Genomic DNA, 17,320 nt, shown 5'->3' with positions numbered 1-17,320 from the left:
CACACACACACACACACTTCCAAGGGCGCAAGTTGTCAGCAAAAAGAGGACTTTCCTTATCTCCTACTCATAGATTGAGGATAATGTAGTCTCTTTATCTCTTATGGGCTAACACCATTCCCCCATCTTTCTCTACCTGGACCAGCTAAGTCATTTGCGTGGCCTGCAGTAACATTATTAAAAGGTAGAGCCTCTTGTTTGGAGATTAAGAATTTCAAGAGAACAACAGTAGAGCATTAAAGCCAGGTGGGGTCCATCATGAGAAAGGGCCCTGTGACTGCATAGTCACGTGCCCACAACACCAGCCCTGTTCTCCACACTCATGGTGACCGTTTCAGGAGCCTGTTGGCCTTTACCAGCTATTGAACCTCGTTTGGGATTAAACTTGTCCTTCCTGATCTATGTCTTTACAGGACAGAGGGTAGAGATTTGTGGAACACCTCCCTAAAAAAACACAGAAAGAAAAATCCCTGCACTTCTTATGCAAATTATTCTCTCTTTTCAGATTTCAGTGTGCCACACTGGACTTTGATAAGCCAAACAAATGTTCCCTTTACACATTTTCTCTAAGGCAGAGGTCTGTCTAGCATTTATCTGCATAAACAGGACCCTCCAGATATAGTTCAGAGGGAACTGCTAAATCTACCTCTTCAGAGAGGAGCTGCTGATCTCTTTTTAGTGTCCGTAAACTTATCTTTTATCTCATGTGGAAGTTTGCACTTGTTTTTTATCTCTGTGTTTATTTGTTTGCATGGGAAATACTGGAAAGGAAACTACAGTTATCTCTGGGTGAGTGAGATTTGGGTATTATTATTGTTATTACTACTATTATTAGTTTATTTTTTTCTCCAGTATCTTTTTTTTTTTTTTTTTTGTATTTTTCTGAAGCTAGAAACCGGGAAAGACAGTCAGACTCCCACGTGCGCCCGACCGGGATCCACCCGGCACGCCCACCAGGGGGCCACGCTCTGCCCACCAGGGGCGATGCTCTGCCCCTCCGGGGGGTCGCTCTGTCACGACCAGAGCCACTCTAGCGCCTGGGGCAGAGGCCAAGGAGCCATCCCCAGTGCCCGGGCCATCTTTGCTCCAATGGAGCCTCGGCTGCAGGAAGGGAAGAGAGAGACAGAGAGGAAGGAGAGGGGGAGGGGTGGAGAAGCAGATGGGCGCTTCTCCTGTGTGCCCTGGCCAGGAATCGAACCTGGGACTTCTGCACGCCAGGCCGACGCTCTACCACTGAGCCAACTGGCCAGGGCCCAGTATCTATTTTTAATTAGGAAAAAAAAAACCCCTAACATTATTATGTAAAAGAAAGATTAACATATTTATCCCTTCAAAAAGGAATTTTATAAATGAGAAATTTTTATAAGCTTGGAATATGTAAAAAACCTCATTTTATGGTACTAATTTGCCAAATGTTGGGATGAAAGTTGTTATGTTGTGAGAAAGATGGCTACTATATTTATACCTGCCCAGGGTTGCTAACGTGCAAGGGAATTGCTATTAGCTCAGTGGACATTGTTGCAGATGACTCAGCATATGGAAACTAATATTTATGGTTTATAACTGGTCTAATTTCTGTCTAGCCATTACCCCAAGGTTTTGTGAAGTTGTTTATTTAAGATTATATTTTTTTCAGTTTGACTTGGCGGTGGCGCAGTAGATAGAACATTGGACTGGGACGCAAAGGACCCAGGTTCGAAATCCCGGGGTTGCTGTCTTGAGCCCAAAAGTCAATGGCTTCAAGTGTAAGGTCACTGGCCTGAGCCTAAGGTCGCTGGCTTGAGCTAAGGGTCACTTGCTCTGCTGCAGCCCCCTGGTCAAGACACATATGAGAAAGCAATCAATGAACAAGGAAGGAGACTAAGGAGCTACAACGAAGAATAGATGCTTCTCATCTCTCTCCCTTATGTCTGTCTGTCCCTATCTGTCTCTCTATCTGTCTGTTACAAAAAAAAAAGAAAAGATATATGCTTTCAAAATTTTTCTTCTCTAGGCTAAGCATTAATTTTGGTCATAAAGGAGGGTGAACTCTTTCAATAAAAACAGATCTAGGCAAAGATGATGAATGGTTACCAATGTCACAAAACAGAGACAGTTGTACATTATGACCCTTCTGATGGAAGTAGATATCACTACTTATAAAGTAGTCTTTATCATCTATCTATATCTATCTGTCTATCTATCTATCTATCTATCTATCTATCTATCTATCTATCTTTTTATTCATCATCAAGCCTTTGACTCTAACTCTCCGTGTGTTAACATCCACACAGAATAATAATTAGCAAATATTTCAAGGGTAAAATCAAGTGCGTGCATGCTTGTGCACATGTTTGTGTGTGTCTGTATACCTATAGCTGGATCTACAACTATCTGTCCGACGTTCTAGTTAAAGTAACTTAACAATTAGATTGAAGTGGTTCTAATGCCTGGGCAGCCTGTGTGAGCAAACCAGAAATTAAGCCAGAGTCAATTTCTGTAAGTGTTTCAAGGCTAAAAACATCAAAACTTAAGAACAACCAACCACAAACACTCAACTAGGCATTTCCAAAACAGGCAACCACGAATCTCTAGCCAAGTAAAATATTCCCTTGTTTTGCTTCTGTCTCCTCTATAAAGCCTTCCTCTTAGCTCCTGCCAGGGGAGTGCCGCTAACCACTTTGGATGTGTTGCTTCCCGGTTCAAATTAATGTCAGAGGGTGGAGGATTTGAATGGGTTTATGTAGTTGGTTGCAATAAGAGAAAAAAAATGTGTACAATTGGCTATTCATGAGTATCTTATACATAGCAGGCATTTAAATATGGGTTGAATGAATAAGCAAGATAATGAATTTTAGAAAGCACAGCTTCTAAAAAAAAACAAATTAATATTTGGTTGAGTAAACTCAAAAAAGAAATTTTTTTAGCAAGCAAGAAAGAGAAAGACAGACAAACAGGAAGGGAGAGAGATGAGAAGCATCAACTCATAGTTGCGGTGACTTTAATAGTTTATTGATTACTTTCTCATATGCGCCTTGACCAAGGGACTACAGCCAAGCCAGTGACACTTTGCTCAAGCCAGCAACCTTGGGCTCAAGCCAGTGACCTTGCGCTTCAATCAAGTGATCTTTGGGCTCAAGTCGTGACCATGGGATCATGTCTACTATTCCACACTCAGGCCAGTCACCCCCTGCTCCAGCCAGATGAGACCGCGTTCAAGCCAGTGACCTTGGGGTTTTAAAGCTGGGACCTCAGTGTCCCAGGTCTACACTCTATCTACTTGCCTCCACTGGTCAGGCAAACTCAAAATTCTTAATCCTCAGTTTATTGATTTATCTTTTAACAATTTCTATAGACAGATGATAGATAGATAGATAGATAGATAGATAGATATTAGATAGATAATTATCTATGTAATAATAAATAATGACTTACTGATTATTTCTGTGCTGGGCCCTGTAAAAAGTTTTTTTATTGGCATCATCTTATTTAGGCCAATCAACACTCTTACAGCGTTGATGTTAGTTATATCTACCATCTTGTAAATGAGATTTACACAGGTGAAGTAAGTACTTCTGGTTGCAAAGCTGGTAAAGGATAGACATGCTGCTACCCAAGGATTTACTAATACAATGCTTGTCTTTTCATACACCCTCTTAAAGAACAAGCCTGATGTGGAGAGCTCCTGTCTGTCTGCCCTGGGATGGAATATCAACACTCCACTGTTTTGTTTGTTCGTTTGTTTTATAACCTGACCTCGGCTAACACTGTAAACTTTGTAGATATTCCAGTTTATTGACGGGGGCATAATAATGCCCTCCTCATATGTTTGTTGCCATTGCTGTGTTTAGTATAAAATAATTCCTGCATCTTACTAGCTACAGATATAACTCCAAGAGAGAGGAGGATTATTTCGTTCTCTTTTTTATTTCTTTTTCTGTTTAATTAAGTGGTGTGTATGTACATGTGTGTTCAAGACTTTAGGGTTCTACTTTTCCTAAGTTATTTTAAAGGCAAGAAGTTACAAGAGCAACCCAGACAGTGAGATGAAATCTCGTGGCAGACGGGGTTTCTACTGACCCATGCTTGCCCTGGCTCCCGGCGTGAGAGAGCCCTTGAGTACAGCAATCAGTAAATAGCCTGTTTCCTCCCTTCTCCGTGGACTGGAGACACTAATTGCCTGATCAGCCTTCCCACTCCGCCTAGACCCTCTTTGCAAAAGCTCTTCTCATTATACTTGTTGTTTATGACCAAACCCATGTTATCATATTTAGAGATTTAAAAAGAAGAACCACCCTTCTCCGTGGTATGTTGAAGCTTTGTTGAGTGGTTAAACAATGAGCAAGAGAGATTATTACTGTTAAAAATGGAAGATTAAAAAAACAAAAACAGTGGCATGGAATTTCAAAATGGCATTTCCATTCGAAGCCATGAATAATGCAGTTATGGTAATAGGGCCACTCTTCATAATTACGAACACTTCATTCCTCCGCAAGTGATCATGTCACACAGAGTGGGCTGCTGAGATCTGGTCTGCCGCTGATTGTTGTTGCTGTGTTTTGCATTATAAATTATATCTTTCTCCACCCTGGCTGCCCCAGCTGCATGACAGACAGACATGGGTGACATTCTAGTCGACAACAACCTATCTCTCAAGCGCCCCTGTACACCTGAACGTGTCTTCTTAAGTTGTAGCTTGGAGTTTAGTTCCAGTCAAGAGTTAGATCTAGTACATAATGAATCTCTTTATCAACCTTTTAGAGATAAAAAGAGATTTACTGTGAAATTATGCATGAGAGTCCTTTCCAATCATGGGCCTTGTTGGTCAAATAAGTTTGTAAATATGATATATATGTTTGCTCGCTTATAGTTTGTATTGGGTATGCAGGACAGGCTGTAAGCAGGCTGGGTCATTATAACCTGAGGCTTAGTTTTAAGACTAAGCTTTGCCTGACCTGTGGTGACGCAGTGGATAAAGCGTCGACCTGGAAATGCTGAGGTCGCCGGTTCAAAAACCCTGGGTTTGCCTGGTCGAGGCACATATGGGAGTTGATGCTTCCAGCTCCTCCCCCCTTCTCTCTCTCTGTTTCTCTCTCTCCCTCTCTGTCTCCTCTCTAAAAATGAAAAAATAAAATTTAAAAAATAACTTCTAAAAAAAAAAGACTAAGCTTTCCCTCACACCCTTGACCATTGCATGATAGGGGGTGGTACACTCTTATGAGGAATCCCATTATGCCTCAGATAAGTGACTTTGTATCAGAGACTTCCTTGCTTGTATATTGGATTAAAGGTTTTGATTTCTACACTATAAAATAGAGCAGACCAGGAAGCTTGCTCTCTCTCGGTTCCGGTTCCTGAGCTTAGCATTAGAGAGGAGAGCAGAGAAAGGCCACATGGAGGAGAGGAGAGTCAGCTAAGATGGTGGAGTGCTGAAGGAGAAGCCAGTTTGTGCAGAGTTTGTGCAGAGAGAAGGAGATGGGGAACAGAGGTGAATAAGGCTGGTGAGGTAGAAAATTTTGATTCTAGGAAACTCAAATAAGTCAGTGGCTGTGAGAGCCCTGAATGGAAAGGAAAGTATTTTCCCATTGTGTGTATTTCTTGCCCACTGGGTGCAAGCTAGAATTAAAGCTAATAGCCCACCAGTTATTGGCTCCGTTGTTTCATTACTGACTGTCCGAATCAAATGCGAACCTGCACGGGACAGGCGGCTGTGATGGTGGCCGCGGCTACTGGCTTTCCGGGCCCTTCAGAAGCACTGACAGAGACCCCACTATTTACTGGTCACAGTGCTGGTTGAATTGTCATAACATAATAGGAGATATTATGGCTCTTGACATTCATCCCCTTTTTCTATAAATCTTCCTCTTCCCAGATCTCCCAGTAGTAGAATGTTATATAATATTATTGATCCTTTTTGTGTGTGTGTAAAAATTAAATGTGACAACTTTTTTAATGCTCTTAGCCCACATCTACCACTATGGAAAAAAAAGAATAATAGTTTGTAAAAAGCCTTGAAAAATTATGATGAAAAAAATAATAGCTGTCTAATGACAACTCCATGGTTTTGATGTTAACATTTTCTCAAACCTAAAACTCTGAAAACTTTACATGTTAATGTCTGTATGATTATTATTTGTTTTAAGATCAGCATATACATTTGACATCATAGTTTACTTTTGCCCTGAAAAAAATCGGCTAAATTGATAACATAGCTTTAAAAATTATGCTATATTTGAATCTCCAGTCTCTCAGAAGAATCTCCAGTCTCTCAGAATTTTTACCAGGAATACTGTGTGTCTTTAAATTGGAGTAGTTAACGGGCATGCATAAATTCACCCTGCTAGTTGGTTATGAGATTAGACAGTGGTTGGATACCTTATTCAACTAAATCAGCATGTGCAGCACTGGTCCTGAAAATTTTTGAATTTCTTGGGCAAATAGATATTTGAAAATTAAATACATAAATGGGTCTCTGACTTGGGATTTTTCCAAAAAGAATCTTAATAAAGAAAAAGTGGGGGCAGGGGAAAGAGGAAGAAAGAAAGGGAGGAGATAGGGAGGAAAGATAACAATAAAAAGCATTTTCAGATGCCACCATTTAACCCATAAAATATAAGCTGACGCTAAATTTTAAAAAGAACATTACAATGTAATATATATATATATATATATATATATATATATATATATGCGCGCAAGTATGTTTTACTACCTGTGAACTAAGGCTATTATATCTTCCCCTTTTGCATTGTTATTGTCCTAATACACAGTACTCAAATATACATTAAATTTTATCACAAGACCTTCCTACTTACTATCTGGTCATTTCAGTGAAATAGCCAATAGGACTATTTAGAATCTGACTGTAAATTATCTACTTGTAGACCTCGGTTTAGACAATAGTAGGCTAACATTTCCTGATTTCCATCCTTGTTCTCTGTCCTTTGCTGCCTTTCTCCTTTCACGTTCCCTCTCTCCTTCTGCCCCAAACAAAGTAAGTCTTTTGTCCTAAAGCATATGAACCATTAAAACAAGCACTGACATCTCTAAGGTAAAGAATGAATGATGAAGTCAAGTTCTATTCAACCACATTCAGAAACATTACTATAACTCATGGTTATTGATTGCCTACTTAGTAAAAGACACTTTGCTTGGCTTTCTAAGTGAATTAATATTTAAAGAGTTTGAGATACAATATAGTAAGCCAAGGCTAGGGAATATGTAAACATTACTTGCTCTGTATGCAAAATTATATTTTTGCTACTTTTCCAATGGAAAAAGGAACTTTGAATCTTAACTTGCTACATGGTTACCACCCTGTCACTTGGACCAAGTTTCTTCACCTCTTGGAGGTTTGGTGTGCTTAAATATAAAATGAATGCTAAAACTGATTATCTCTTTCCTTTACTGTGTAAATTAAATGACAAAAAAAATTGTAAAGTGCTTAGTACTTTATTAACACCTGCTAAACACCCTAGACTTCTAGGCTTATGTAAAGCCAGTAGCCACGGCCACCATCACAGCCATCTGGCCCATGCAGGTTCGCATTAGATTCGGACAGACGGTAATGAAACAACAGAGCCAAGAACTGGTGGGCCATCATCTTTAATCCTAGCTTGCACCCGGCGGGCAAGTAAAAACACACACTGGGCTCCAAAACCCACTCATTCAGTGCTCACAAAGCTACTGACCTATCCAAGTTTCCTAGAATCAAAGGTTTCTAGCTCACCAGTCTCATTCACCTCTGTTCCCCATCTCCTTCTCTCTGCACAAACTGGCTTCTCCCTCAGCACTCTGCCATCTTGGCTGCTTCTTCTCTCCTCCATGTTGCCTTACTCCACTCTCCCCTAGCATGGGTTCCTCCTAGAACGTAATCACCTTCTCTAATGCTAATCTCAGGAACCGAGAAAGAGCAAGCTCCCGGTCTGCCCCCACTATATAGTGTAGAAATCAAAACCTTTATCAGATATACAAATAAGGAAGTCTCTGATACAAAGTCACTTATCTGAGGCATAATGAGATTTCTCATGAGAGTGCACCACCCCACATCATGCAATCAGTCAAGGATGTGGGAAAAGCTTAGTCTTAAAACTAAGCCTTAGGCTATAACCACCCTGCTGGCTTACAGCCCGTCTCCCACACCCAATGCAAACTATAAGCGAGCAAACATATACCATATTTAAAAACTTTTTGACCAACAGCTTATTTCCTTTCTCGTTTCTTGCCTTCAGTCCCAAGCCTAAACTTCCAATTTTTTGAAAGTCACTAGCAGATCCCTTGAGGCAAACCAAATTTTAAGTCAGTAGTGTGACTTGAAGTGTTACTCTGGGGATCAAGATTACATTTGAAACACTCCAAAAATTTTTTTTAATGAATGAATAATTAACAGTGCACTTTCTTCTAAGTCGTGAGTGTGATATTTCTCAAAACATGGTTCTACGCCAGGGGTCAAAAACCTATGGCTCACGAGCAAGATGTGGCTCTTTTGATGGCTGCATCTGGCTCTCAGGCAAATCTTTAATAAAAAAAGTAGTAACGTTAAAACTATAAAACATTCTCATGTATTACAATCCATTCATTTCCTACCACTCATATTCATGGTTGCGGGTGGCTGGAGCCAATCACAGCTGTCCTCCAGGACAACACCAATTTTTTATTGGATAATGTGTAACACACATGGCTTGTACTTCTTTTAGTTGTGGGCAGGTCCCCTCTTTTATTGTATCAAGATAAGGGGAAAACTTCCTCCTTACTAGATGAGTCTTTTCTTTGAAGGAAGGCTTCCCCAGAGTCATGGGTAAGCCCCACAAACGTGTCTACCTGGATGTCCTATTTCAGATAATGTGACCACTGTGTGATTTAGTAACTTAACTTTTGCCTTGTTGCAGAGAAAGTTAGGGAAACGTAGCCTGTGAGTGAGGTTCAGGAAAAGAATAGGCATTTATGAATTGCTGGCCAGGTTTTGAGCGAGGAACATAGTTTTTTCTTATCTCATTTAATTCTCACAACTTCACTCACTGCGTGAAAGTTAGATGTTTTTAATCCTATTTCACAAATGAAGAACCTGACAGCATCTGATAATCAGAGGTGATGATGTTCAGAGAAATCAAGTAACTTGTTGGAGGTCACACGGCTGGGGGTTGAGGAAGCCTTGGAAGGCCAGGTCAGAATCCCAAGCAGAAGAGGACCAGATTCAGGTCACAAACCTGAGTTTGCATCTATGTTTGCATTTGGCCAAGTGACTCTCATTCTCACAACACACATCGTAAAATCGAGATAAATACCGCACGTCCCACACCCCTACTGTCATGAGTTGACATGGAGCTAAAGCATTCAGCACATTTCCTGGCACAGAACAGGCAGCATCTGCATTGATTATAATTATCGCAATGATTATTTAGCACTTAGATGTAAGCTTCACGGAGACAGGGAACTCTGTGTACCATTTTAGTCATATTTCCATGATACCAGGTAATAGCTGTATAATGGTGCCCGACTTCTTTCACTTTTCATGGCATGTTTAAGTTCTAAGGACCCTGAACACCCTGTCTTTCCATCCAACTCTGGTTCCCAACAACGTATGGTATTTAAATGTTCTATACAGTTCACACGATTATAATTTTAAAGATATGCATGCTTTATCTGAAATATATTTTGAACAAGAGAAGATCAGAGGAGTGTGTAGAAATGGGATTTAGAGGAAATCAGAGGACTGCAATGAATATAAATGGTTCTCAGTAGTGTGAACTGTGACAATGTAATTTTTCCTTGAATTGATGCTGTTAATAAAAGATGAATTACTATATAGTCCTCTTATGGTTCATACAATATTAAAATTAACAACAACAACAAAAAAGTCCCATTGAGTACATAGTTCATTATTACTTAAAGTGTTATATACTCTGTGGATTTAAGCAAAAAAAAAAAAGGAATTCATATGAAACTTTCTTTAAGAGATGGTTATGGTACATTTTGGCAAGAAGCAGACACCAGCAGGGGGTAGCAGTGGCTGTTAGCTGTTCAGCACATCAAGACAAGACCTCGAGTGTAATGCCCAGCAGAGCAGAACTGGCAGAGACGTCCAAGAGGATGTTTTAAACATGGATTTGGAGTTCAGACGTTCTTTCTTTTGTAATCCTAGGTTCCTAATTACTAGCTCAGTGGCATTTAAAAAGGCACAGACACCTATAACCCTCCTTTTCTTTTTTCAAATTATTTTTTACTACTGCACAGTGGTGGTTAATGATGAAAAGAAGTACTCTATCCACCGTGTTTTACTGTGGTGCTTACCCAGGTAGCAAATGCTTACTGATGTCATTACTATCGTTGGTGTTGTTATGAAATTCCGTTGAATTGAAAGAGGAAACGTACTTTGTTGAAGAAACTTGAGCCTGCGTCCTTCAGTGGTTGATATATACAGTTGACAAGCCCTTCGACAATTTCTGCTGTTGGGCTTAAGTGTTATTAGAAACACTCAGCTTGAAGATAAGTAGAAGGGCGTTCATTTGCTGGATAACTATTTTGGATGCTTGAAGGTAGCCTTGTTTGTCTGCACATATGTACTTTTCTTTGTGAGGCCAGGTTCTGCCTGTTATGCTGCCTGATTCAGATTCAAATGACACACATTTTTCAGGATCAGACCCCAAGTCACCATTCTGAATCCTTAGTAGAACTAAATTGTCACCACATGAGAAAGAAATTAATCTAGACACAGACTGTTCACTCTTCCCCAAAATAACTCAAATTAAGGAGCATAGACCCAAAGGTAAAACACACACACCCTTAAAGCTCCTAGACTGTGGCATGGCAGATAATCTATGATGTCTCATTTAAATATCAGAAGAGATCACATTTAGATATGATGAAAACTACAAAAGGCCAAAGGTAGGCCTTTCAAGAAATACTCAGAGCCCCAAATATAGAGTAGCGTGTTTAGAAGCCAAATTCCCCATTTCTATGAGGTATCAGGAAGGCCTGGAGTTAAAATGGTTACTTCTGGGCGATGGGAGATAAGAACAGTTATTTCCTTCCTTCCTTCCTTCCTTCCTCCCTCCCTCCCTCCCTCCCTCCCTCCCTCCCTCCCTCCCTCCCTCCCTCCCTTCCTTCCTTCCTTCCTTCCTTCCTTCCTTCCTTCCTTCTTTCCTTTTCTCTCTCTCTCTCTCCCTTCCTCTCTCTCTTCTTCCTTTTCTTCATCCTTGTTTGTTTTTCTTTTTGTTTCACTTCTTGATATATTTTTTAATTACCTAATGTAATCTTTAAGAAATCTAAAATTCAAATGACTTATTGAGGGAAATGATGCTGAGACTAGTGGTCACATCAGGAGCTTTTGGAGCGGTGGGCATCTGGGTTCCTGGCAGTCTCGGGATGTGAAGACCCCTGACTCCCAGCCCAGACGCTGTCCTCTGTATCTTACTGTTCTGTTCAATGACACAGGGAAGGTAAGCTCTGTCCCTGGACATTTCTGGGCCCTTCAGTAAAGCAGGTTGTACTAAAAATAGCGAACACTGTACGACTATCCAAAAAGGATGACGTCAGACTTCTTAAAGAGGATGGGAAAAGGCAAATTATTCAGATAGAAGTGATCAAATAGAACCAAGAAAAGTCTTTTTTATTTTCAAGTATTGTGGCTGAAAGTCAAGCTGCAAACCTAAAATGAAATGGCTTCAAATGTAGTGTACAACAAACACTCTGAACCGAACCTCCAAAATAAACGCCAGGGTCCTCTGATCGAGGATGTGCTTCTCCTATTCAGAGAATCACCATGGGAACAATCAGGAAGCCAAATATAATTCTCTCAGAAATTTAGAACCATGGTTTGAGGAGCAATAAACTCCTGTCTATACTGTGCTGATTGGGGAAATAAGACAAAAAAAAGTCATCTAAGCTAACTTAAATGATAAGAGATAAGATATACCTTGCATATAAAAGCAATAAAAATACTGGTTGGTGGCATCTGAGTGTCACTGGAAAGGGACTGGGACCGAGGCAGGTCAGCCCTGCATGGTCTGGAATGTGTGGGTGTTTGAGTTTGTGCAGGAATGATTTCACGACATGAGTCCAGGTGACTTTGGGAGTATGTTTACTAAAGCTGCGGACAGTGAGACAAAGGAAGGACTTAAGATAGAAGAGGCAAGGTCACAGCCACAGGAGGGAGCTTAGATAGAGCTGCCCTGGCCCTTTGGGAACATGAAGAAGAGTTGAGGTAAGCCACGCTGCCCTGGCCCTTTGGCAACATGAAGAAGAGTTGAGGTAAGCCAGGCTGCCCTGGCCCTTTGGGAACATGAAGAAGAGTTGAGGTAAGCCACGCTGCCCAGGCCCTTTGGGAACATGAAGAAGAGTTGAGGTAAGCCAGGCTGCCCTGGCCCTTTGGGAACATGAAGAAGAGTTGAGGTAAGCCACGCTGCCCTGGCCCTTTGGGAACATGAAGAAGAGTTGAGGTAAGCCAGGCTGCCCTGGCCCTTTGGGAACATGAAGAAGAGTTGAGGTAAGCCAGGCTGCCCTGGCCCTTTGGGAACATGAAGAAGAGTTGAGGTAAGCCAGGCTGCCCTGGCCCTTTGGGAACATGAAGAAGAGTTGAGGTAAGCCACGCTGCCCTGGCCCTTTGGGAACATGAAGAAGAGTTGAGGTAAGCCAGGCTGCCCTGGCCCTTTGGGAACATGAAGAAGAGTTGAGGTAAGCCAGGCTGCCCTGGCCCTTAAGAAAGAGTCACAGAGGCAGAAGAAGTGAGCCTGCTGGTCTGCGGGGACTCAAGAAACAAGTTGCAGAGGCAAAAAGAAGACCCTTCGAGACAGGTTCAGGGGTTTGTCCAGGACGAGCTGCCCTGCCTGCTGCTCCGCTGGCTGCCAGTCTCCTGCAGAAGCTTCAGAGGTTGGAGAGAGAAAGCCAGGATGTATGCCTGAGGAAAGAAGGGGGAAAAGCATGCAGGTACGCTCAAGGCAGCGCCCACACCGGGTTTTTATCTGTTTTCTCAAGGCAGGCATTTTAGAGGGGGTCTCAGAAGAGGGTCTCAATAGACTATTCATCAGCTTTCCTGGTGTGCCCTTTGATATGCTGATGCATCAAAATGATCTTATCGCTGATTCAGGGTCATACTCTGGTCAGTTTCACCTTCAAAGAATGTCAGCAGAGAAGGACTAGGACTGGAATGTGTAAGTGTTCGCTTCCAAGTGTCCCTTGGTTAGGGAGGATAAGACCTTGCGTTTTATTATCTGGCTATAGATTGCTCAGCTGTAAGTATCTGTCTGTTTTCTCATTCCACTTGCCAAGGGATTTTCCTAGATTCTTACTAACCTGCCTCATGAGGATATCAACTGATAACGATTTTGTTTCTTTAACAGTGAAACATAATTTATGTATGTTCAATTATTCAAATATTCTTGGTTGAAGAAGATATGGTTTCTAATATGCCAGAACGCCTGAAATCTGGCTTTTGTAGATTATTTTTATAATGTTTGAATATGGATTTAGGCCAAGAGTTCATGGTAGATAACCTTACTTGGAGGTCAAATGACTTAGCTTTATTCCTGTAGCTAGAAATTCAGTCTTCTCATTGTTCTAGAGTTGAGTGGATCTTAGAAAGTCATTTTACTCAAACAAATGTCACTAGCGATCAACCTTGTCAACCTAAAAATAAAAAGCCAAAGTGAAAGGCAATAAGCCCCTTTTTCTTTTTTTGTTTGTTCATTTGAGATTCAAAGAATAGCTAATGAAGAAGCTCTGATTCAGGCAGAAATCCAAACAGTGTTCCAACTAGGACATGAAAGTAAAGGAATTTTTTGAGAAAGGCAAGGGAAATAATTACATAAACAGAAGAAAAAAAATGTGTAAAGGTACAAATAAGCTGAAAGTTATTCTTTATTTATAGATGGCGGTGCTAATTCTAAAGAGTATCTTTAATTTTCAGGCCTGTAGACAGGATGCGTGCTTTCCTGTTAGCTTTGCAAACAGTTGTTTGAAATGCAGTGTTGGTCTGGCCCAGTATAAATGTGATTTTTCCTAGTTCAAACTTTCGTGAGGACTGGGAGTAAGTGCTTGGATATTCCTCTGTAATGGCTGTCCTAGCTCTTTTTTGAAATGACTCCTCTTATGTCAACTTTGCCCAACCTATACAAGCTAGTATAATATATTCATTCACTTTCTCAAATCATAATTATTATTTTTTTATTGATTTCAAGAGAGAGATACAGGAAGCAAGAGAGAGAGAGAGGAGAGAGAAAGGCATCATCTCATAGTTGCAGCACATTAGTTGTTCATTGACTCCTTGTCATATGTGCCTTGACTGGGGAGCTCAAGCCAAGCCAATAACTCCTTGCTCAAGCCAGTGACCTTGGACTTCAAACCTATGGCCTTTGGGCTCAAGCCAGTAATCTTTGGGGGCAAGCCAGCAACCTTGTGATCATGTTGATGATCCCATGCTCAAGCTGGGACCCTGTGCTCTAGCTGGAAACCTCAGGGTTTCGAACCTGGGACCTCATCATTCCAGATTCATGCTGTATCCACTATACCATCACTGATCATGCTCAAATCATAATTATTGAGCACCCACCCTATCCCTTATAACAAACCATAAAACACTCTTTTAGTATGTGGTGTATTTTCCAATCACATAAATCTCCCCTCAGAGGAAAAACTATGTGGGAACCACAAGAATCACAGTTGCTTGATGAGCCAAAATGAGTATAGGAGGGAGAGTTCTGTGATGTTAATGTGTAAAGAAAACCTGTTTGGAGATCAGAAAGTTTTTGTTTTCTGAAACAGCCCTTGTTTTACTGGGCAAACCAGCAGTTATGATTTGGATTGCATTCCTTCTGTCTGTACAATGTTCAAGCGCCATCTCTCTAAGGAAATGCCTAGAGTGTCTTTCATTGCAATCATGGTGCAAGTCAAAGAAATGTAAATAGTATCTTATATTTGACCATTTAGTTATAACATATAATGATTAGGTTGTTTTATGTTTTTTGGGTTTTGTTTTGTTTTGTGGGTTTTTTTACTGGATTTTTTCCCCCAGAATAATGATTAACCAAAAAATGATGAGAGTCTTGAGCAATTTATTTCTCTTCCTGTTCTGACAGCCTGTGTGTCTGGGCACTTGACTGGGGTTCTACCTTTAACATGGGGAGTAGAGACTTTTGTATAACAATCTGGGCCTCCGAAATGCCTGGTCCAGCTGCATTTCAGAGAAAGCATGCCCCAGCTATAGGGTGAATGCCTCAATCAAAGCTACAGCTGGGTCCTCTCAGGAAGAATGGAGTCTTTCTGGAAAAAGATGGCCAGAAGGAAGGTGTTCCATGGGACCAACAAATATATTTTTCATTTTGTTAAAATCCATGCTGATTGGCCAGAAATCGACCAACATGCACTGAGGAGCACATGTATTAAGCTACTATCCATTTTCACAGGATTTGTAGATACATCTTGTTAACACCCAAGAAAGAGCAGATGTTTTTCCTGGAAATTGGCTGTAAAGCAAAAGGGAATTCTCATGTTTCATTAAATTTTCTATTTATATACAAAAATCAGTGAGTTCAATCATTTTATGAAATTGCGAGCTCTTCGGTGGATTTATTCCTATGCGGTGTATCTCTGTGTTTATGAGATCATAGAAGCTAAATGCAGCACAGGACACAAAGCAAGAATAAAACTTAGCCACACAAGGAAGGAGAAAAGTAATTAATGAAGAGAAGATAGGACAAGATACGGATTCAGAAATATTCATTCTCATTATAAAAGAGAGTGATGGGACATAGACACCTTCACCTGGAAACCTAAATTCAGATACCAGGTAATAAATAAAAATGAAATTTATTCCCAGTTGATATGAATACTGACAGTCAATTCCCACATCCCTGCAAATGTTTGGGCATTAATTTCTGAATTGCCATCCTAAGGGAAGGGTCAGATTCACTCTATCAAAGGCAGGAACAAAAACCTCCTAGTTGAATAAACTAATTATATTTCTATTTTAGTCAACAACAAAAGTGTTCTCAAACTTGCATGTGTGTGAGATTATGTGAGAATCTTGTTTAAGACATGGTCTGATTCATCGGACCTGAGGTAGGATCTGAGTTGTGACACTTTTAACCTGTACCTAAGTCAGGTTGATAGCACCATTCCGCAGCCCACACTCTGAAGAGCACAAACTATAAGACTACTCTCTTCTTTAAATTATAATGTACCAATGAAGTAATTCCACTTTTCAGAAATACATCTACCACCAAATGTTAGAACAAGAAGTAGAGAGCCATCCATTTCAAAGCATATACTTATTAAAATAAAACTTACCTTTGAGGATAGAATTTGAGATATATTGGCATTGAGTAAAGTCAAATTTAAAGTTTGTTTCAAATTTCCATTTCCATTTGAATTTGTAACTACTGAGGATGTTGGGTTTTTTCCCTCTAAATACTATACTTTGTCAATGGGTTTGTCTGTGTGCAACCAATGTTCTTGAAATACCAAGCTAATTCAATGAAGGTCACTGCGCATTACTGTTTTTTTGTTTAGATATCTGATGCTGTGTACATGTTCCTCCTCTCTTCCTCCACAATGCTGTATGAAACAGATCTACTTTTTCAAAACTCTAATCAATTAAACTTCTCTTCAACATTCCTTGGCAGAGTCAACATCATCCATACTCTACTTCTCTAATTCCCTGGACACGGCTTAACTATTCCTCTAGTTAGGTAGTTATCTCCAATTAATATTCCATGTCCCTGAATCATATGTGAAAATTTCTTTCAAATGTTAAACAAATACTTTCATGGCTGAACAGTATCTGAAATAAATAAATAGTTTATTAAGCCCAGTGCTAGTCAGCAAAGGACCTGGTCCCGGGTCCTGGGACATGCCGTCTGAGCAACCAGCAGGTAAAGACAAACACATCTTTTGTGTTGGTGTTGATGAAATTTTTATTATGTTTTGGGAAAGAAAGATGTAATTATAAAAAAAAAAAAGATTTCAAAAAGTATTAACACATAGTATCTTGGTTTTAGTTGTTCATTGATTGCTTGTCACATGTGCCTTGATCCGGCAAGCCCAGGGTTTCGAACCGTCAACCTCAGTGTCCCAGGTCAACACTCTCTCCATTGCACCAGCAGAGGCTAAGCAGATGCAATTTGTTTGGAAAGAATTTGCATTGGCAACAGTGAAGGGGACAGAAGCAGGTAAGCCAGGAACAGTTCTAGGATAGGTGCACAGTCTGTAGGAAGAAAGATTTGCTACTTCTGATGGGTCGCAGGGTACAGTCCTGAAAGTTCACGCCTGAGCAGGGAGTGGCGTCTGGTGGTGGCTACAGATGTGGAAAATATATATAAGTATGCAATCTGAAATTTCTTATTTAATG

The sequence above is a fragment of the Saccopteryx leptura genome, chromosome 9 (assembly GCF_036850995.1).
Source record: "Saccopteryx leptura isolate mSacLep1 chromosome 9, mSacLep1_pri_phased_curated, whole genome shotgun sequence".
NCBI lineage: Eukaryota > Metazoa > Chordata > Mammalia > Chiroptera > Emballonuridae > Saccopteryx > Saccopteryx leptura.
The sequence above is the reverse complement of the archived record's forward strand: the minus strand, read 5'-3'. Positions refer to the sequence as shown.